This window comes from Equus przewalskii, chromosome 4 (assembly GCF_037783145.1).
Source record: "Equus przewalskii isolate Varuska chromosome 4, EquPr2, whole genome shotgun sequence".
In the NCBI taxonomy this organism is placed as follows: domain Eukaryota; kingdom Metazoa; phylum Chordata; class Mammalia; order Perissodactyla; family Equidae; genus Equus; species Equus przewalskii.
The window spans coordinates 58,266,070-58,288,705 of record NC_091834.1 but is presented as its reverse complement, the minus strand read 5'-3'; the positions used below and the strand labels follow the sequence as shown (position 1 = coordinate 58,288,705).

The 22,636-nt window shown below is 40.2% G+C and overlaps 1 long non-coding RNA gene across 1 annotated transcript in view; it reads left to right on the top strand.

Moving 5' to 3' along the window:
* Positions 1–50: 50 nt before the first annotated feature.
* Positions 51–22,636, top strand: part of LOC139083042 (uncharacterized) — a 115,593-nt gene continuing 93,007 nt past the window's right edge. Inside the window, exons 1-2 of the long non-coding RNA XR_011539534.1 lie at positions 51–511; positions 5,011–5,052. This is a non-coding gene — a long non-coding RNA (uncharacterized lncRNA). The remainder of the gene's footprint in view (positions 512–5,010; positions 5,053–22,636) is intronic.

Here is a 22,636-nt window from a genome sequence, read left to right as displayed (position 1 = left end):
CCTCGGGAACGCGCAGGGGGCAGCTGCCCGCGCCTCGGGGACCGCTCGGCTCCGCGCTCAGCTGGCCGGCTCTGCCCGCTGCAGACCCGCGCCGGCGTCGTGGCGGCCCGGCCGGTGCAACGGCCTCGGGGATGCCCCCCGGGCTGCGCGCGCCCGCGGCGGGGAGGGGAGTCCCCGCACCGGGTTGAGACGACTTTCCTTCCTCAGCTTCCCCGCCCTCTCTCTCCGAATTCTTGAATTCTTCAGCCCGGGCCGCCGCTGCCCTCCTGGTCCCTCCGGGCCGCACGCGCGGCAGGGAGCGAGCAGCATCCGGTCCCTTCCGGAGCGCGCAGGCGGCGCCTTCTCAGCGTGCGCCCGGGGTGGGTCGACAGCGACCGGGACGGGAGGCGGGAGCGTTCCCGGAGGCTGCGGAGAGCCCCGCTTTGTCTCAAGGGACCGCTGGGCAGTTTCCTCCTTTTCCCGCCCGCATCCCTCTGCTTCCAGGTGCTCCAGGAAGTCGCCGGAGCTGAAGGTGGGCCTAGAATGCCGTGGGCGCTGCCCGACGCCCAGTGAGGGGTCTCGGGGCTCCGTCTCGCCACGCGGGGTGAAGGACGTAGCTACTCCAGAAGTACTCCTTTCCCAGGAGAAACAACTGGTTCCCTGGTTTGTCCCTCTGAGATTTAAAAGGGAAAGGGAGCTTTTACTCCCTGTCTGTTCTCTTCCCGTAGTTTCAAAATACGTTTAGTTGAATTACATATTCAATTTCCGTATTGGGGAGTGGTGGGGGTTGCAGGTGTGATGAGTAGAGATCTCCAAACATCGGAAGTTCCTAGAGAGACGAGTGCTTCTCTAGTTAGGGAAGCATCCTTGCTTCTCGAATGTCCTCTTCTCATTCAGTTGCAGAGTCAAACCCCACCTTGTCTCAAATTTCACTGCTTTCTAGAAAGTTTCCCGTACTACTTGCCACTCTTTCAGCTGAGCCTCTCCTGAGAACTCCGCCCTTTACGCAGGAAGCTTTGTTAGACAACACCTAAGTGGGATTGTGACGACTATCCATGTGTGTTAGTCTTGGCTCCCTCGAATGGATCTTAAGCTTCTTGAGGGCAGGGCCCTTGACTTGCAATTACATGAAGAGACGGTCCCTGTGGAAAGAGCTCTGGAGAGGAATTCAGGACACCTGTGTTTAGTCTTTTCTCATTCACAGTATGAGCTTGGGTAGATACTTTATCTTTCTATACTTCCAGAATTCTTGAACTGTAAAATAGGCGACTGTTCTTGTTGACTTTTAAGTTGTCCTCTAAAATTTATGTGGCTTTTCAGTATGCTGTTTAATACTGTGTTTATCCAGGATTTCTCTGAGCCAAGCCCCGATGTCAAATGCTTTACGTACATGAACTCATTGAATCCTTACTCAGCAAGCAAGTATTTTGATTATTTTGATTTTACAGTAAGGAAATGGAGGGGTCCAAGATGCTAGGTAACTTATCCACTGAATCCAGAGCCCAAACTCTTGCCAACTTTGTTGTAGGGCTTCTCCACAGGGCCAGCTGGGTAAGTCCTCTACACAGTTATCAGGCTGTTGTTGTTTGATACAGGTACTATAGTGGGTAATTGCACGCTAATAAAGAATTAGACAGCTGGCAGAACTGATTGTTTAATATCAGACATATATGCAAACTGTGGCTACACATTCTTGGGAAAATACGTAAATGACAAATATTTGAATGAAAAAGCTGAAGAGAGAGGTCAAATCTAACAAAGACAATGAGAGGAATATTTTAACAATAAAAGTCTTTTTTCATATCTGACATTAATTGATTATGGGAATTATTTTCAGGAAGAAGATAGATATCCTTTATATTCACAAATTATGTCTGTGGCACTCCTAACATGTGGACAAAAATGGAAATATTCAATGTAAAATACAAATGTTTTGTCTCTGTGAAAGCTAGCAACGGTATGGTTGAAAACATTTGAATGCGTGATATTACAACCCTCAGTTTTCATTTGGTTATTTTATATACAGGCATACCTTGGACATAAGGTGGGTTCAATTCCAGACACCACAATAAAGCAAATATTGCAATAAAGTGAGGCACACAAATTTTTTGGTTTCCCAGTGCATATAAAAGTTATGTTTACATTATACTGTAGTCTATTAAGTATGCATAGCATTTTGTCTAAAAAACCATGTCATACCTTATTTAAAAATATTTTATTGCTAAAAAATGCTACCTATTGTCTGAGCCTTCAACGAATTATAATCTTTTTGCTGGTGGGGGGTCTTGCCTCAATGTTGATAGTGCTGACTGATCAGGGTGGTGGTTGCTGAAGGTTGGGGTGGCTGTGGTGGATTCTTACAAGAAGACAACAATGAAGCTTGCCGCATCGATTGACTCTTCTTTTCATGAGCCATTTCTCTGAAGCATGTGATGCTGTTTAATAGCATTTTACTCCCAGTAGAACTTCTTTCAAAATTGGAGTCAATCCGCTCAAACCCTGCTGCTGCTTTATCAACTAAGTTTATGTAATATTCTAAATCCTTTGTTATCATTTTAACAATCTATACAGCATCTTCACCAGGAGTAGATTCCATCTGAAGAAACTACTTTCTTTGCTCACCCATAAGAAGCAACTCCTCATCTGTTAAATTTTTTATCATGAGATTGCAGTCATTCAGTCACATGTTCAAGCTCCACTTCTAATTCTAGTTCTCTTGCTATTTCCACCACATCTGCAGTTACTTCCTCCACTGAAGTCTTGAAACCCTCGAAGTTGTCCAAGAGGGTTGGAATGAACTCTTCCAAACTCCAGTGAATGGTGATATTTTGACCTCTTCCCATGAATCACACATGTTCTTAATGGCATCTAAGATGGTGAATCCTTTACAGAAGGTTTTCAATTGACTTTGCCCGGGTCCATCAGAAGAATCACTATCTATGGCAGCTATGGCCTTATGAAATGTATTTCTTAAATAATAAGGCTTGAAAATAGAAGTGACTCCTTGATCTGTGGGCTGCAGAATGGATGTTGTGTTAGCAGGCATGAAAACAACATTAACGTCGTACATCTCCCTTAGAGCTCTTGGGTGACCAGGTGCATTGTCAACCAGCAGTAATATTTTGAAAGGAATCTTTTTTTCTGAGCAGTATGTCTTAACAATGGGCTTAAAATAGTCATTAAACCATGTTGTAAACAGGTGTGCTTTGTTATTCCATTTACAGAGCACAGGCAGAGTAGATTTAGCATAATTCTTAACGGCCCTACGATTTTTGCAATGGGAAATGAGCACTGGCTTCAATTTAAAGTGACCAGCTGCATTAGCTCCTAATAAGGGATTCAGCCTGTCCTTTGAATCTTTGAAGCCAGGCATTGACTTCTCCTCTCTAGCTATGAAAGTCCTAGACTGCATCTTCTTCCAACATAAGGCTGTTTCATCTACATTAAAAGTCTGTGGTTTAGTGTAGCCACCTTCATTAATGATCTTAGCTAGATCTTCTGGAGAACTTGCTGCAGCTTCTGCATCAGCCCTTGCTGCCTCACCTGTGCTTTTATGTTATGGAGTCAGTGTCTTTCCTTAAACCTCGTGAACCAACCTCTGCTAGCTTGAAACTTTCCTTCTGCAGCTTCCTCCCCTCTCTCAGCCTTCACAGAGTTGGAGAGAGTTAGGGCCTTACTCTGGATTAGGTTTTGGCTTAAGGGAATGTTGTGGCTGGTTTGACTTTCTATCTAGATCACTATAACTTTCTCCATATCATCAATAAGGCTGTTTTACTGTCTTATCATTCCCCTGTTCACTGGAATTTTAATTTCCAGCACTTTTAATTTCCTTTAAGAACTTTTCCTTTGCGTTTACAACTTGGCTAACAGTTTTGCACAAGAGACCTAGCTTTCAGCCTGTCTTGGCTTTCAATTTGATGCCTTCCTCACTAAACTTAATCATTTCTTGGTTTTGATTTAAAGTGAAAGATGTGTGACTCTTCCTTTCGCTTGAACACTTAGAGGCCACTGTAGGGTTATTAATTGGCTTAATTTCAATATTGTCATGTCTTGGGGAATAGAGAGGCCCAAGGAGAGGGAGAGAGATGGGGAAATGGGAGGTCAGTGGAGCAGTCAGAACACACACATTTATTGATTAAATTTGCCTTCTTACGTGGGCGTAGTTCATGGTGCCCCCAAACAATTACAATAGCAACATCAAAAATCACTGATTGGGGGCTGGCCCCATGGTGTGGTGGTTAAGTTTGCACACTCTGCTTCAGCAGCCTGGAGTTTGTGGGTTTGGATCCCAGGTGCAGACCTACATACCACTCATCATACCATGCTGTGGTGGCATCCCATATACAAAATAGAGGAAGATTGGCACAGATGTTAGCTCAAGGACAATCTTGCCCAAGCCAAAAGAGGAAGATTGGCCGCAGATGTTAGCTCAGGGCCAACTTCCTCATACGCACACACAAAAATCACTGATCATAGATCACCATAGCAAATGTAATAATAATGGAAAAGTTCAAAATAATATGAGAATTACCAAAATGTGACAGAGACATGAAGTGAGTAAATGTGCCAATAGACTTACTTGACACAGGGTTGCCACAAACCTTCAATTTGTAAAATACACAATGGCTAAATCTAGTCACAATTTACACTTGAAGAAAAAAAGAAGAGACTAATTCATCTTCATCCTAAAGGGCTAGTCCCCATAGTTTACAACTTAGCCCTTCTTGACTAAGAATAACCAGAGGAGCCAGTTTCGACTAGAACTTGAAGGAATATAGTATGAGGCCTAAAGAGAACCAGTCTTTAGAAGCCAGGTATTCCCACAACACAATTCACATGAAGTCAGATTAAGAGTTGCAGTAAAAGAACATTCTTTGCTCCTTCCTACTTTTCTAACTTTCATAAGTGAACAAGGACTTGGCATAATTACAAACATTACAATATTACTGATATTATTTAGTTATAGAATCATGGAACCTAAGACAAGAAGAGACATTAGATGTCATCTAATCCAATTTTTCCAATTCACAGGTGAAGAAACTGAGGCCCAGAAAGGTGCTAGCAGCAATAGTGGTAAGAAAAAATATTTACTTATATCTTTAATATACACTTAAGTGGATATTAAGAATGGCAGGCAAAATTAATCTCAGGCTAGATGTATTAATAACATTAATAATTAATTACTGTATTAAGTATAGTGATTACAGTAATTAATTGCAGTAATGATTAAATACTGAAGACCTAAAAGTTATTAAGAATAAGCATGTTTGAATAACTAGATATATGGCTAGAGGGTCTCTCCTTCCTACTTTCCTCTATGCATCCTACAGAGTGACTGCCCAGCTCCCTGCTATCCCATAGGTAAACAGAAACTGGCTGATCCATTTTATTTCTTCCATTTCTGAAATTCTTTATGTGGTTTGACAGATGAGACAGAGACAAAAAATCAAGAAGAAAGCCAAGTTTCTTAATTGCCCTGCCTAAGCTACTCAGATGGCATATTAGCTCCCTGGTTGCTGCTTGATTCAGGCTCTGTGGAAGTTGAGGGCATTCTGGCTTCATTGATGTGTTCCCTGTGGACCACAAGGACTTCACCTGCAATTCATTATCTTATATAAAAAATACTCCTCTACGAGAGAGATCCAGACGTTAACAAGTTGTGACAACTTATTTTTTTATGTTAACATTTATTGAAGGCTTTCTTTGTACCTGATGCTGAGCTAAGAGTTTTATATGTATCATCTCAGTTATTCTTCACAGCAGCCCTATGATGTGGGTTTTATTATCCCCATATACAGGTGGGGAAACTGAGACTTAGGGAAGTTCTGTAAGTTTCTGACCATTACACAGTGAGTGATTAGTAAAGTTGGAATTGGCAGCCCATTCATTTAATCCTCACATGTGAAAGCCTCATATCTTAAGAATGTAAGAGTAATAATGTAATTAATACTAACCTTAAATTTCATTTCAGATTAAAAATATTTATATTTTAGAAGAGTGGGGTTAGGTTGTTATATATATGTTATATATGTATACTATGAAAGATCTTAATTTTTTAAAATAAAAAATATTAAAAGTATATAACTGTACACATGCACATAAAAAAGTTTATTTTTCTATCTGCAGTTTTATTGCTGACAGAATTGAAGCTCTCAGAATAAGAATGACTTGCTTGCAATGCTCATAGTATAGTGAAAAATAGCATGATTCTATTATATCACACAGATAAAATTATTATAGAAAGAAAGAAAAAAAAAGACCAGTAGCATCACATTCCCGCAAAGATAGCTGTTTTCTTTAGGCCAGTCTTTGTCCCTATGCATACTTTTACTTCAGGGCCATTATTGTGTGCCATGATTTTGAATTCTACTTTTGTCATTTATGTTATATAATAAACATTATCTGTGTTTGTGTGGCATAATTTTTATTTAATAATTAGTTAAAACAGTGTATGTGCACTTATTGCATCAGATATTTTTCTTTCTTTCTTTTTCTTTTTTTAAACATGAATGATTGTTCACCTATGGAAAGAATACAAGAAACTGAACAGTCTTTGCCTTTTTAAAGATTTTATTTTTTATTATTTCCTTCTTCTCCCCAAAGCCCCCCAGTAAACAGTTGCGTATTTTAGTTGTGGGTCCTTCTAGCTGTGCCATGCGGGACGCTGCCTCAGCATGGCCTGATGATCAGTGCCATGTCCGCGCCCAGGATCCGAACCAGTGAAACCCTGGGCTGCCCAAGCGGAGTGCACGAACTTAACCACTCGGCCATGGGGCTGGCCCCTCTTTCTTCTTTTTTCATTTGAGTAGGATTAATCCAGCCAACATCTGCACCTTTTATGTTTAGGGAATTTCTCACTGTGAGTCAGAAAAGGCCATATCCTTGCTTTCTCCGTAGCCTCATCTATTTTCAGCACATCCATGGTGAAAGGTCTAGAGATGGCATCCAGCAGCAACCAGGTTAGTGGTTTAGCAGGGCAGGTGGCAGCCTCAGGGTTTGGGGCAGGGGCAGTGGGGTCTCCCCATCAGACTGGCTCTGTGGTGACATTTAACTCTGGCTCCGGCTGCCAAGCTTTCCATTTTTTCAAGTTTAATTTCCAGTCTTCCCAGCAATTTTCTGAGCTACCCATATGATCCTTTTCCAATTAAACACCAATAGTCAGGTTCTATTGCTAACAACTCACTATCCTGATACATGTACTGTGTGATGTACCAAATGATGGTACTTTGAAATTTTTTAGGGCCTGTGGGCTGTGGCCTGGAATCGTGGGAGGGAAGTTGGACAACATGATTTGGAAAGTATCTATATAAGATGGGCCAGATGGCAGCTTCTTCAAATTCCATTTTCTGTCCTTCCTCAGCTTGGGGCTCTTTTAATGCACACTCTTTTTCCTTGTTAAACCTAAACAAATACATAAAAAGAGCCAAAGATGGCCCTTTTTTTTGCCCACTCAAAAAACAAATGTATCTAATTGAGTTGTAGAACAGAACTCATTTCCTATTTTATTTTACAGCTTTCCTCTCTTACCATCTTTGGCAGTTCTTCTTCTGAGACTGAGCCTATGTGTACAAGAGTCACTGACTTGTTGATAGCTTGCATTGTGCTAGGCACTGTGCTAAGCACTCTACATGGATTGGCTCCTTTAAATGCTCTCCATAACGCTATGAGGTGTAGGTACTATTATAATTGCTATTTTAAAGAAGAGAAAACTGAGAGGGGAGCTCACCCAGCTAGAAAATGGCAAAGCTCACTTTTTTTTTCTAGTACACTTTTTTGGTGAGGAAGATTGGCCCTAAACTAACATCTGTTGCCAATCTTGCTCTGTTTTTTTCTCCCCAAAGCCGCAGTACATAGTTGTACATCCTAGGTCACTCTAGTTCTTCTATGTGGGATGCTGCCACAGCATGGCTCGATGAGCAGTATGTAGGTCTGTGCCTGGGATCCAAATCGGCAAACCCTGAGCTGCCAAAGCAGAGCACCGGAACTTAACCTCTCAGCCACAGGGCCAGCCCTGAAAGCTCACTTTTCAACTTAGCAGCCTGGCTCCTGAGCATACATTCTTAATAACGTCGTTCATACTCTTTCCCTTAACTGGCTTGACTAACCCGATTTTTCCTTTTCTTATCTTTCCTCTTTCTCACCTCTCTCCCTAGTTTTTTCTTTCTTATTTGAGAATGACATGCAGGCATCCAGTCCAGCCCCTGAATGAGCATCCATAATTGTGTGAGATGAGTGGTTCCGTACGTATCAGCTGCAGGTGCCCTTGAGAAGCACCTATAGGTTTGCTCTTCTGGTGCTAGGAATTCCTTCCGGCTTCACCTCTTCCTGCTCTCCACTAACTCTATCCCCCCTCAACCTGGAACTTCTGCTCGCATCTCCTTACTCTAGTTTCTTTTTTGCTGGCTTGTATTTGAATCCTGCCTCATGACTTTGCTCCTTCATTAATAAAAAACATTTATTCAGAGATGATGTAAAACTTTACGGAGAGAAGATACCATCCTTTTTCAAGGTGTTTACAAATCATAATGAAGCATATAACCTATTACCTAATTTATGTTGTATTACCTTATTTATTAATATTTTTACTAGAATTTAGTTAGGCATTTAAACTTTTAGGATTTTATTTTAAAAGTCCTGTAGAGCAATTGAGGTGACCTTCCTCCCTAAAATATGTTGCTTGAGAGTAAGCCTTTAATTCTGGCTGAGGCAGTGATCAACATGTGATTTGGGCTGAATGCTAAGGTTTTATGATGACATTTTCTAGAGAAGACAAGGTGTCTGGGAAATGTTAACATAAACTTCATGCCTCCAGTTTGACTCTGAAAGCCAAGGGAATGGAAAGAGAAGAGAGTGAGAATTATAGAAACTTGGGGTTTTTAAGTGTTTGTAAGTCAGAAAGGATGAAAAGGAGTATAAGATAGATGGAAATGGCCCTAGAGAGATTGTGTGCTTAGGAAAAAGGGGACCTAATTTTAGGAAAATTCTGGAGATGGAGTCTAAGGATGCTATCAAGTTGGACAGAGTTCTTATGGTTCTCACGGTGATTGGGTTTTCTAGATCCAGTGCTGGAATATGGGAGAGACTAAGGAAGTTTAAAACAAATTTGTTGTTTGAAAAAAAGAAAATAGAGTTAGGAAGAACTATAGAAACAAAGATAATTTACGCATAATTTAATGTGTCTGTGCAATTATGCATATGTTTATGTGTGTATATATCTCTGTAGGAAGAGCCTTTCCTCTTAATGCCACGCAGCTCACATTGTTCACCTGCCTGAGTTCCGTCCAAAGCCCTTTGTTGCCCCAGGGACTTGGCAACTTGGCATTGATCCCCCACCCCCACCCCATTTTTTCCTAAAACCTTGAGGCCTTAGCTAAATGATGCTCCCTCAGAGAGGCCTTAATTTAGTACCCTCTTTGTTTCCTTTACACACTATCACCTTTGGCAAATGTAGTTTTACACTTTTTGTCTCTCCTTCTAGACCATAGGCAACCTATGTCCAGAGCGCTTTTCTGTCTATTCACCACTTCATGTTTCCCCTACATAAAGTACCTGTCACACAGTAAATGCTCAATAGACGTTGAATGAATATTTATATTAACTAGGGTCCAGCTAAGCTGCTATAACAAAGAAACCTAAAAATACAGTGGATTAAATATGGCTGGAAGTTTACTTCTCTTGCATGTGAAATTTCAGAGGAATGTGAGAGCCCAGATGGGTGGGGTGCCTTAGCACCATGAAGTCATTCACAATCTGGCTTTCCTCCATTGTGCTGCTCCAACGTTCCTCAGGTCTTGTCTGCATGATTGAAGCTATGTCATCGCCACATTCTCATTTCAGTTTTTAGGAAGAAGGATAGAATGAAAGTGGAGGGCAAGGAATTTCCTACAAAGTAAGTGACTGGTAAGGGGCACACATCATTTCCACTCACATTTTATTGTGATAAACTTAGTCATATGGCCACCTAGTTGCAAATGATACTAGGAAATGCTGTCTCCGGGTGGGTGGCCACCAGGGAGCCATCTAAAATGGAAGGAGAGAATGGGTGTTGGAGACTAACTAACCATCTTCCTTGTTGTTGGATAAATGCTTGTTCAAAGAATGAATATTCATTCTTACGTTATCAGAGGTTGGAACAGTATAGCGGTTTGAGGGCTGTGTTTTACACTCCAGAAAATATTGATGTGATACAAAGAGATTTGATATTGAGTAAGATATTGCATCAAATATGTCTCATGCCATAACCTATTCACATGCAAATTTGGGGGCAAAGGAGGGTTAAAGATCTAATGTAGTTGCTTAGGCCAAGGAATTGAGCAAAGGGGCTACAGGGCAGCTCTGGGTATTGTGAGTATATAGGCTTTGTTAGAATTTGGAGGCAAAGTTTCTGCCTTCAGCAAGCTTCCAGAAATAAACCATCAGCTGCTAAGGTGAGGTACGACTTCCCTTTAATCCTTCCCTGGCCGGAAGGGAGCTATTTTGTGACAAGAACATTACTTGACTATCAACCTGTTCTCTTTGTTATCCTGAATTTGACACTAACAAATTCTAAGGTCAAAAACAGAGCAAAATCACACAGTAACTATCTTAAAGGGTATGGATACAATTTATGTTCCACTGATATATTCTGATACAAAAATAACATTTTAACAATTGTAGCTTGATTGTGGAGTTGTATGGTGATACTTGCACCTGTCCTTCCCTCTAAGTGGCTCCGGGCATCTGGGCAAGGCTTATCATCAGCTGGCCTCTCAGGTGTCTGCAGATGGGAGGAATGGGCCCAGCTGCTGCCACAGCCTGTGTTATCTTTATGTTTGTGGCGGCAGGAGACACTGTGCTTGGTGTTAGCCCCTCTTGCCTTAAATTCCCTCTGCTCAAAAAAGGTAACCATTTCTCTCTCATCTCCCCTTAAATTTGGCCAAAAGATTAGGCAACCCATTTTGCCCCTTTTCTCCTTTTTGAGCTGTCAAACTCCTTCAAGCTGAGCTCACTGCTCTGTCTTCTGTGAAACTTGCCCCAGGGAGAGTGAATCCCTGCTCCGTTGTTGTCCTCCTTTAGCATTTTATTTGTCAGACCCCTTCTCACTTTGGGGCTGCAAATTCTTTTAACCTGTTTGTAACTCTTCTTTGTAAACTACTTCAGGATAGAGATCATATCTTATTAATCATTGCTCCTCTCTGCCTTGTATAATACCTGGCACATGGTAGGCGCTTGATAAATGTTTGCTTAATGCATAAAGGAGTGAATGAGTGAGGAAGTGAGGGAACAATTCTTTAGGTTCTTTCGGAAGCCTCTCAGATATTCTAATATGGTTCATGACTCCCCAAGGCTAGGAACACAAAGTGTGATTTCAAGTTCTTTCTTGTTTCCAAAATATTTTCTTACTTGCTTACTGAAGCTAAACTGAAGTTCCAAATTCTTTAATGGAGAATTGACCTTTCATTCTACAGTGAGGTGTAAAATGGTTTAAATGCAAATGTTGCTTGAATTAACATACTGACTAAAGCTCATTGAAACTAAAGTGTAACTGATCAGTCAATCACAAAGTGTAAATAACTGATACCGGAGTCTTTTCTGTTTTGACAGGAGGGTGGAGGTCAGAGAGAAGTTGGTGCTTGGGCCTTAGTGGGGGTGGGAGAAGATGGAAGGTCAAAGGGTCATCTAGGTAGAAACAGTATAGAAAGGCAAACTAGGGGCCACTGATTTAGCACTTCCTTAATGTTTCTATTTTAGAGAGAAGTATGACACAACTGCTCATGTTGGCAATTTTTTGAGAACATGTTGGCAACTATATGGCACGTGAATACTGCTTTATAGGATTTGTTAAGATCTGGATGTTTGAGTATGTGTGCACTTTAAAAGGTGGACATTGTTGCAGAGGAGCTGTATTTTCAGAGGACTTAATTAAGGGTCATACCCTAAAATCTCTCTCCCGGTGGTAGAACAATTATGGTACTTTGCATGGCTGACTAAATGATGTTGGAGATGGCCCTGGACACGGAAGGGTGGAAGATATGTCAAGATTTGATTTTGAGTTGGAGCTCCCTAAATGGGGACTGCCATAATCTACATTTTATGGTAAATTACTACCATCAAATGATCTCTGATACTTCCGATTATTCTGGTAGAGCTGCTTAAATAGCTTGAGGAACTTGACAAGCTTCTTGTTCGTTCTCTCGGTAGCTTTAGAAGTGGAGAACAAATATGTGCAAACAGAGGCCCAGTAGTACACAATTGGGTGACAATTTGCAGCTTATGCAGTGCCAAATGATCATTTTGACTTTTGACTTTTTTTTGTTTTAATCTCCCTTGAACTGGAATTGGAGTATTGGGTGGAGAGTCAGATGTCCTGGGATTTTGTTTCTGGGTCCACACTGAGTAGCTGTGTGACATATCACAGATCACTTCTCCTCTTTGGGTCAAGGTGAGATTATATGAACCTCAGGGCTCATTCCAGACCTAACACTTTCTACTCAGTTGCAAAAACTAGGGTATTTGACATGGCAAACCAGTAACAGAGTTTAGACTGGAACACATGTCTTATAACCCATTTAACCTCTGCTTTTTTTTTTTTTTACTTTTTAAACTTTTTAATTGAAGTATAAAATACACATGGTATAGTTAAGTGCATAAAATACACTAATCTTAAGTATACAGAGTGTTGAATATTTTTAAGGTAGCTATTGAATTATAATTTAACTATGTTAAAAATGATTAAAGTAAACAATTTAGGTAATACAAATTTTATTTAACACTTCAAGAAGTGGACGGTTTTCTCTCAGAGAACTGCAAAATGGGGCAGAAGGCAAGAATCTTTTATAGGATAAAGAATAAAGAACAAGGAAGAGACAAATAGAAAACATCTGATTGGCTAGGGCCACATGGTCAATCTCATTTGGGGTGAGAAGGCCCTGAGTTGGCTTCGCGTTTGGGGATTTGCTGACTGGATATACTACGTTTCTGGTCAAGTGGAACTTTCACAGGGACAGGAAAGTTATCTAAGTTTCAGTTTGCTGACGTGGTACCCTGGGCAGGAGTGGCTTCATCTTGGGCCTAGAAAGTGGTTTCAAGAGCTATAAGAAGATTCAACCTTTTTAAATGTATAGTTAGATGAGTTTTGTTTTGTTTTGAGGAAGATTGGCCCTGTGCTAACTGCTGCCAGTCCTCCTCTTTTTGCTGAGGAAGACCTGCCCTGAGCTAACATCCGTGCCCATCTTCCTCTACTTTATATGTGGGATGCCTACCACAGCATGGCTTGCCAAGCGGTACCATGTCCGTACCTGGGATCCGAACCGGCGAACCTCGAGCTGCCAAAGTGGAACGTGTGCACTTAACCGCTGCACCACCAGGCTGGCCCCAAGATGAGTTTCGATAACTGTATACTATTGTGTAACACCACCACAGTCAAAATATAGGCCATTTCCATCATCCCAAAAAGTTCCCTTGTGCCCCTTTGCAGTCAATCACTTCCTTCCACTCCAAGCTCTTGGCAGCCACTGATCTGTTTTCTATCCCTATAGTTTTGCCTCTTCCAAAATGTCATATAAATGGCATCATACCATGTGTAGACTTTTCTGTCTGACTTCTTTCTGTAATGCTAAAATTCATCACATACCTGTATAATTGCCACCTAGATCAAGACAGTACTTTTCCAGTATCCCAAAATTTTCTCTCATGTCCTTTTCTAGTCAATACTCTCCTTCCACTATTCCTACTTCTGCTGCTGTATTAGTCATATCTGTTTTGTATTATGTGATTTCATATAAATGATTTCATATAGAAGATACTGTATTGCTTTTTTGCTTAATGTAATATCTGTAAGATTCATTCATGTTATAGCTAGTGATAATAGTTCGTTCTTTTAAAAATCACTGTATAGTATTCCATTGTATGAATATACCACATTTCACTTATCCATCCTACTGTGATGGCATTTGGGTTGTTTCTAATATTTGTCTAACTTGAGTTAAGCTATTATGAACATTCTTGTCAATGTCTTTTGGTAAGAATATGCACTCATATCTCTTGGATCTATTCCCAAGAGTGGAATTGCTAGATCATAGCCTAGGCATATGTTTAGCTTTAGTAGATGCTGCCAAATAGTTTTCTAAAGCAGTTGTACCAATTTATACTCTCACCACCAGTGCATGAGAGTTCCAGTTACTCCATATCGTTGTCAACACTTGGTATTGACAGTCATATTTTAGCCTTGCTGGAGAGTTGTAATGTTACCACTCCTTTTTGTTTTCCAGTTTTTTTGTATTGTGGTAAAATACACATAAAATTTACCATCTTAACCATTTTTAAGTGTATAGTTCAGTGGTGTTAAATACATTCATAATGTTGTGCTGTCATTACAACTGTCCATCTCTAGAATGCTTCATCTCATGAAACTGAAGGTCTATACCCATTAAACAGTCACTCCCCATTCCCATCCTCCCCTACTCCTGGAAAACAGCATTCTACCTTCTGTCTCTATGATTTTGACAACTCTAAGTATCTTATATAAGTGGAATAATACAGTATTTATCTTTCTGTGACTGGCTTATTTCACTTAGCATAATGTCCTCAAGATTCATCCATGTTGTGGTACATTGCAGAATTTTGTTCCTTTTAAGGCTGAATAATATTCATTGCATGTTTATACCACATTTTGCCTTATCCATTCATTCATCACTGGACACCTGGGTTGCTTCTAAATTCTATTTATTATAAATAATGCTGCTATGAACATGGGTCCACAAATATCTCTTTGAGAACCTGCTTTCACTTCTTTTGAGTATATACTCAGATGTGGAGTTGCTGGATTATATGGTAATTCTATTTTTAATTTTTTGTGGAACCACCATGCTGTTTTCCACAATGGTTGTACCATTTTACATTTCCACCAACAGTGCACAGGGTTCCAATTTCTCCATATCCTTGCCAACACTTGTTATTTTCTGTTTTTTTTTTTATAGTAGCCACCCTAATGAGTGTGAGGTGGTATCTCACTGTAGTTTTGATTTGCGTTTCCCTGATGATTAGTGATGTTGGGCATCTTTTCATGTACTTACTGGACATTTGTATATCTTCTTTGGAGAAATGTCTATTCAAGTCCTTTGCCCATTTTTTAATTGGGTTATTTATTTTTTTGTTGTTGAGTTTTATGAATTCTCTGTATATTCTGTATATTAGTAACCATTACTTTTAAACAGAGTGAAATTGCATGTGCAACACCAATAGTGCAATTCAGAGGTGTGGAGAATCCAGAGTGATCAGTAACAAGGCAACCAACAAGGGCAAGCAGTGGTGCTGCCACTTTTTGTTGCCAAAAAGACCTGAATTTTTAAAATTTATCATTCCTGTATCACTAAGAAATAGTGATGGGGGCGGGGGAGCCTTCTCTCCATGATTTGATCATCCCTCCTCTCCTTTAATATTTATTTAATCTCAGTTCCCCAGGAAGAAAATATCTGGGGGATTGGTTGGTGACGACCCCCCTCCTTCAGCCTTATCAAAAGTAGATGAGTTTATTCCTTCTTCATTTCAGAAGGCCTATGGAAGCCTGTATCAAACCACCACTGAAATCAGGGTAGTAATTATTCAAGAATGGTGAAGTGGCAAGCCATCCCTGATGGCCTAGTGGTTAAAGTTTGGTGCGCTCTGCTTCTGCAGCCCAGGCCTGGTTCCTGGGTGTGGAACCACACCATTCATCTGTCAGTAGCCATGCTGTGGTGGCGGCTTATGTGGAAGCACTAGACGGACTTACAGCTAGAATGCACAGCTATGTACTGGGGCTTTGGGAGAAAAAAAAAAAGAGAGAGGAAAATTGGCAGTAGATGTTAACTCAGGATGAATCTTTCCCAGCAAAAAAGAAAAAGAATGGCAAAGTGGTTGCAGAAAATCCACAAATGGAGTGTGGGTCCATGTGCAAATCTGGAGCAAAAATATGCTTTATATTTGAATAGATAGCAATTTCCAGGAAACCTAGTGAGGCTGAAGGATCCATTTACGATTCAGCTGTTATTTTTTGTGTCTACTTAGGGAAGATTGGCCCTGAGCTAACATCCGTGCCAGTCTTCCTCTACTTTGTATATGGGATGCTGCCATTAGCATGGCTTGATGAGCAGTGTATAGATCCCATGCCTGGGATCTGAACCTGTGACTCTGGGCCACCAAAGCAGAGCACACAAACTTAACTACTATGCCACCTGGCTGGCCCCTCAGCTATTATTCTTGATGTTGATAGCTCCAGGCAGACTTTTGCTGGTGTGCTATGGATGGGCCTTGCAATGTGGTTGTTCCTCTAATAACATGCCAATGAAAGTACACCCAAAACTGCCAGATTTCTTGTGCTCAATGTAATGCAGACTGTATAATGGAGTTTTTATGTGTACCGAAGAATCACTATGCATTTAGAGTATTTCTGGCTACTCAACAAATACATGAATCAGATTAAAGAATAGTCAGTCAGACTTGAATTAAATGTATATTCCCATAATGGTGATTATCTTTTTTTCTTGGCTTGGCATTATTATAGCAAGCTAAAATAATTGGAAATAAGTAGCTATTATAAATGAACCATTAAAAGGAACAGTAAGCCAAAGTTATCATTGATCTCTCCCTGTCTCTTACTTTATAAAAACTAATGTAGTGAATTGCCATGGAGTTACCTACTTTAATAATAAATCTGTTGTGTCAGGGCATTGACTCGATGTTTTCTTTTACATGTAATTTATAGTCTATTGATTTAATTCTCTGAATATCTCAGCCTATTGGCATAGCATAAAACCATTTCTGAATTGAAAAACAAAGGAAACTTGGGATGAAACCACATGGCAGGATATTTTTATTGAAGATTTCTACTTGATCAATAGCCAAATAAATATCAACTTATTTTCAATGACAATTTCAATTTTAAAAGGCTAAAAAAGGAGATGCTTTGATTCATCATCTATTTGGGTAATCAATTTATAGATGTATTTAGAAGTTTAGATTTTTTTTCCATGGGCGGGGATAGGAGGTTTATGGAGATATTTTAGGAGGATACCAGCTTCTTTTTTCTTCTTTTTTTTGGTGAGTCATAAACTAGAATGTGGAAAATGAACTCAAGTAGCAGACAGTTTAATGTGACTACATAAAACATTGATGTTGTTCTGCTAAAGCTCTTCCCTCAACTTGTAGAACAGAAAGCCAGTGCTTTATGCTCTTCCAGCCAATATTGGCACCTTTCCATTTGGCTACATGTGCCAGGATGCTAGGCGCCACGTCACTGCTCTCTTACTTCAATAGAGCTGCTGACTTCCTCTTACTGCCAGTTTTGAATTTGGGGCAATGACTATTACCATAGCCCTATCATATCTCCTGTTTGTCTGCGCAAATCTTGAGCTTAGTGTCCAGCTCCTGAGCTTTTTTTCATTTATCTCAGGCAAAAGTATAATGAGAACCATCATTATGATCACTGAAAAAAAAGCTGAGACATAGCAAATAAAATACAAATTTAACAGGATTAATTTGACAGAAGTCTTTTCTCTGTTTTTGTCCACTTGCCTACTTAATTGTTTATTTTTCTTTAGATGTCACAGATCTTATGCAGGTAGGCTAAAAAAATGACCCTGCATCATTGTCATATCACAAGGATAACTCAGTTGGGAAGGAACCAATTAGAGGATGGCTATCCTATTACCATGCTTTATTTTTTCCTCACCTAATGCAGACAGCTGTAGAGAATAGGGAAGAACACCTTAATACTCACCCTTTGAAGAGAAAGCAGTAATTTTTTATGGTGCTTGTAACTCATGCCATCAATTTTATCTGTGGTAGGTCCATGTCAAAATCAGAGTAATTAAATGGAATGACAGTCCTGTTAAATGTGTTCATGCCATTGCATTGGCAATAAAGCATGTGCAAATTTACAATTAAGGCTTGTCTCTCTCGTTAGCCGTGGAGAATTGTGATAAACATTATGTTGCACAGGCATAGGGACCCAAAGGGGTATTCATCAAAATAAAAACACCAGGTGGATACTCTCAGGATTATAATGTCTTCTTATGCAATTACTCTTTTTCACTGCATATTTTTTGACTGAATAATAATTACTTTTGCACTGAGAAAAGGCAGGATCAGCTAGTTTCAACTTGTTTTATTATATCCCTCCCTTTTTCAAATTTGCAAGGCAGCATAGAACCATAACTGTTTATTCAGATAAAAGTATATTTGTTCCAGTTCTTAGCTTTCAAAGGGTAACAGACTCTTTCAAATACAGCACACTGAGCTTTTAATACAGTCACTTTGGTGCTACAAAGCACACCATTAAGATGCATATGGATGGTGTTGTTAGTTTCTTAAGCTATCACTAGGAATCATCAATATAACAGAGATAAAGGAGACTTGAAACCTAGCCTAAGCAGTGAATTGACAGCCATCTTTAACCACTATGACCTGAGAATGACCCTGGGCTCTGCTGGGTGCAGGAGTTAGATATGTTGTTGAGCACAGGAATCACATATCTAACAGGCCTGGAGGCCCCCACTGTGTGGCAACTGCAGAATCACTTGTAAGTTCTGATATACATGTGGGTGACAAACAGTGATGCCAACTCCATGTCCTTTTATTTTATATTTTGAAATAGAATTGTGAATGTTTAGTGTTTATTTTAACTACTCCCTCCTTTATAAAGATTCATTAAAAAAAGAATTTTTATAGTATTTAAAATATTCTAATTTCACTGTGTCTTCAAATGTTGGTACTGTGTATGTATACATTTTGTACCTACACATATCGAGAATTAATTTTACCGCAGTGGAACAATATATTCTAAACTGCTTAAAATCACATATGGCATTTTATGGTAAAATGTACCCTTTGTTTTGTTTTTGAAAGCTCTTTATCCCTAAGTGTCGTTTATATTTTAAATTTCTTGCTTAAATCTTTATGACTTGGTCAGTAATGATAGTTTAGGGGGAGCACACATACAGAGCTGTAGAATATAGATTTAGGCTTGATTTCTATACTCCCTTGTTGCAGAAATGCTATGTGAAAGGGCTATTTTAATAAAGCAGAGTTGTTAATAAGGGGCTAGACATTTGGAGGAGCTAAGCAATAGGAATGCAGGTTACCTCATTAGCTTTCAGCGACTAAAGTGGAGAGTTTTGGGTTGTTTTCTCTTTTACAACACTTCTTTTCCTAGAACTCTCATGAATGAAACGTGGATATACTCACCTTAAGAAAAAAGATATAAATCAAATTATTTGTACTATTAGCATATGCATAATGACTAAAATGTTTACATGTCAATTAGTGAATGTGCAAATGGAATGATATTGGTATAATCTCCTCCAAGTGTAAAATGCATGTAAAACATTATTTATAAATACTCAAAATAATCTTCTGTTTCTCTAAGGTCCTCTCTGATTTTCAGTTTTTCGAAGACCACTGCAATTCGCAAGTAGATCCTGCATTTGGAATTTGCCAGAGTCACTTTGGAAGTTCCCGGGGCAGCACCATAGGTACTGGGCTCCCAGGCCTTTGTGGGATCCAAGACCCTGAGGCTAAACATGAGATAGACCCAGAGCTCCCACCCTGGCCCCATTGGAAAACAAACTCCTCTGCCTCCTACTTGCAGTGCTGAAAAGTGGTAGAGGTTTTGAATCAAATCTTTGTAAATACCAAATTTTAGCCGAATCACCTTCCCTCCGGGGCCATTACAAGATGCCAAATTCAACTGTCTCATTTCCTTTCAAGCCCATGTTTTTCCCAGGGTGGTATTTCATGGTTATTATTCTTTGCCCTGCTCTTAATGAGAGAAACAGGTAGTGATCTGCATACTCTAGTTGATAATGCTTCCTAATAATATTGTAATCTGAGTTTATATAATATGTAATCTGAAGGGTGTGGAGGGATCTGTGTCTAAGAAAAGAGTATTGCCTCCCTGCCTCTGTGACAAATAAAGGATTTTAGTCTGATTCATAACCTTTTACAAACAGCTCCATCTTGACCAGACCATTGTATTTGGTGACCTATTCAATTTATTAATGTTTCACATTGGGCCTAAGTGCCTACAATGGGAAAATGACAACAAGTGAGTACCAGTGACCTCATTAACTTGGCTAACGCTGCTAAACGGATGGCTTGGCATTATGAAAGTTTGCCCCATGGAAATCCTTCTGTCTGGGGACAAAGATAGTAAGACACAACCTTACTATTAGCTGCTGCAGAGATTTATATGTTCTGTTGCTTTGTTCATTTGCATACATCCAATGCCTTTTCTTTTATAAGTACTAACTTTTGTGCCCAAATGACACCACCCTGTAAATGGGATTCATCTTTGGCTCAATTTGCCTATCAGCACAAATCTGTAATGCTTTAGGAAGTAGAGTGTTTCATGGTTCAGTTTCGGGAACCAGAAACCATTCTAGCTCTTTTAAGAAGAGATTTAACTATAGGGCATTTGTCCTTATAAAATTGGAGTTCTGAGCTCAATATTGGGCCTGCAGGAGTAACTCCCGGAGCAATGCCGCTGAACTGGCCTGAAATTTTAGCTGCTGCTTGATCAGGAAGGTGGGGGGATCAGGAGGCTGCCATGGAACTGTGGAATTCAAGAGCTCACACAATAGCCTCACAAAGCTAGTGACTAGACACTGGAACTCTGCCACAGAAAAGCTAATATCTCCCCTCCCCAACTCTACGAGAGCAGGGTGATTGCCCTCACCTCCCTTGGACCTTCCAGATCTCATGTGATTGCGTCTACTTGGTGGGTCCTGATTCCAGAACTCCTCCTGCAAGGGAATGGAAAGATGTTTTTTAGCTTTCTGGTCTCTGTACTACTGGAATGCACATTAGAGGGTAGTTGGAATGGATGTTGACTGCTAATTCACCATTTCCATCTCACAGCCTGAAGAAGCAAAATGTGTAACAGGATAGGAAATCCGTGGGTTCTCTTTCTCTTCCTGATGCCCTTTGATTTTCACTTAGACAAGTGAATTTTTTTTCACTAATGTAGTAAAAATAATGATGATTCTACAGTATTTTTCTACTATTTGTCTGAAATAGCTTGGCACCTTCACAGCCCTTTCCCAGGTGTTGATTGAAGATATAATCTGAGTCTCTGAGATTCTCCATTCTTTCATCTTCTGTTCTAACTAGTTGCTTCTGACTTCTCCATTGGCTCCCCTTTGTTTCTTTCTCACTCAGTGCCCATTCCCCTCAAATTATTGTTTTGGCAGCATTGTGTTGCTTGGCCTGAGTTTTCTTTCTGGAAGCTATTTTGGGATCTTCCTTGTTCTTAGGCTCAGGAACCAGAGGAAGCCTTAAGCAAATGCCCACCCCTCTTCTTCTAACCCCATCCTTGGTGTGTCACTTGGACCACTAGTCATCCAGGAGGGAGCTGGGCCAGTAATAGTTATGTTACTGAAATGCTCTTAAAATTTTTTGTTAGAAAAATTCAAACAGAGTTAGATATGTAAGTTGATCAAATGGCAACATCTAAGGGTTGCATTCATTTCCCATTGCTAAGCTGCCCTGACCTTGCTAGAATTGGCACCTAGCATAGTCAGAGTAAGCATACAATATTGGTTGAATTAATTACGGAATTTAATGGCCATGAAGCCACATGTTCAAAACTCATTCAAGTATTTTGATAGGTAAGAATTCTGCTTTAAGTTTATGCATCTTCCTTTGGAATACAAACCTTACAGAGTGCTGTGCTATCAAGCTATCTGACTATACAGTGTGGCTTAATTACCAAAGGGAGCGATTAAGCTACGTGTCAGAGCTCTTCAGGTAATTGATTGAATCACACAGCTGAAAGGCCTGGGACAATCTTCAAGAGCAGCTCATCAGGGATCATATGGTGTCATTAGAACCTGTCTTCCTTTCACCTCCAATGGCTATATGCCTACCTTCTGCTTTGTTCAATTCATTGTCAGGCTATACATGATGGCTTCAAGCAACTACAAAAACACATGAACCCAATATCAAATCCAGTGGGAGGGCCTGGCCCCATGGCCCAGTGGTTGGGTTCCCGGCGCTCTGATTCGGTGGCCCAGGCTTTCGCCAGTTTGAGTCCTGGGCGTGGACATGGCACCTCTCATTGGGCCATGGCAGCATCCCGCATGCCACGGCTGGAGGGACCCACAACTGGAAATACACAGCTGTGTACCAAGGGGCTTTGGGACAAAAAGGAAAAATAAAATCTTTTAAAGAAATTTAAAAAGATCCAGTGGGAAAGAGAGTTCACTTTCCCCATAGTACAAACAGAAGTCTAAGACCTGAACCTCCTTAGCCCTGATTGGCTTGATTTAGGTCATGTGCCCATCTAGGAACCTATCAGTGGCTGGGGGGATGGATGCTCTGACTTAGTCTTGGTCTTAAACTCAACCCTTGAATCCAGAGATAGAATCAGCTTTTTCATTGAAGGATTGAGAATGGGGCTGGAGTGGGTCCTCAAATGGAAATTTAGGAATTGTTATCACAGGAGAAAAAGTAGATAGATGCTAGACAGCAAAGCAACACATGTCTACCACAAGCAGAAAGCAAGATATCTATACCAAGAAGATTGTGTCCCTAGAAACTTATAGAGGATATGAAGTCAAGAACCATCCTGAAATTTCTGGCTGTGTTTCAGTGTTCTGAGCCACAGGTCCAACTGACTCTCTGAAAGCAATTTTTTTTTTTTTTT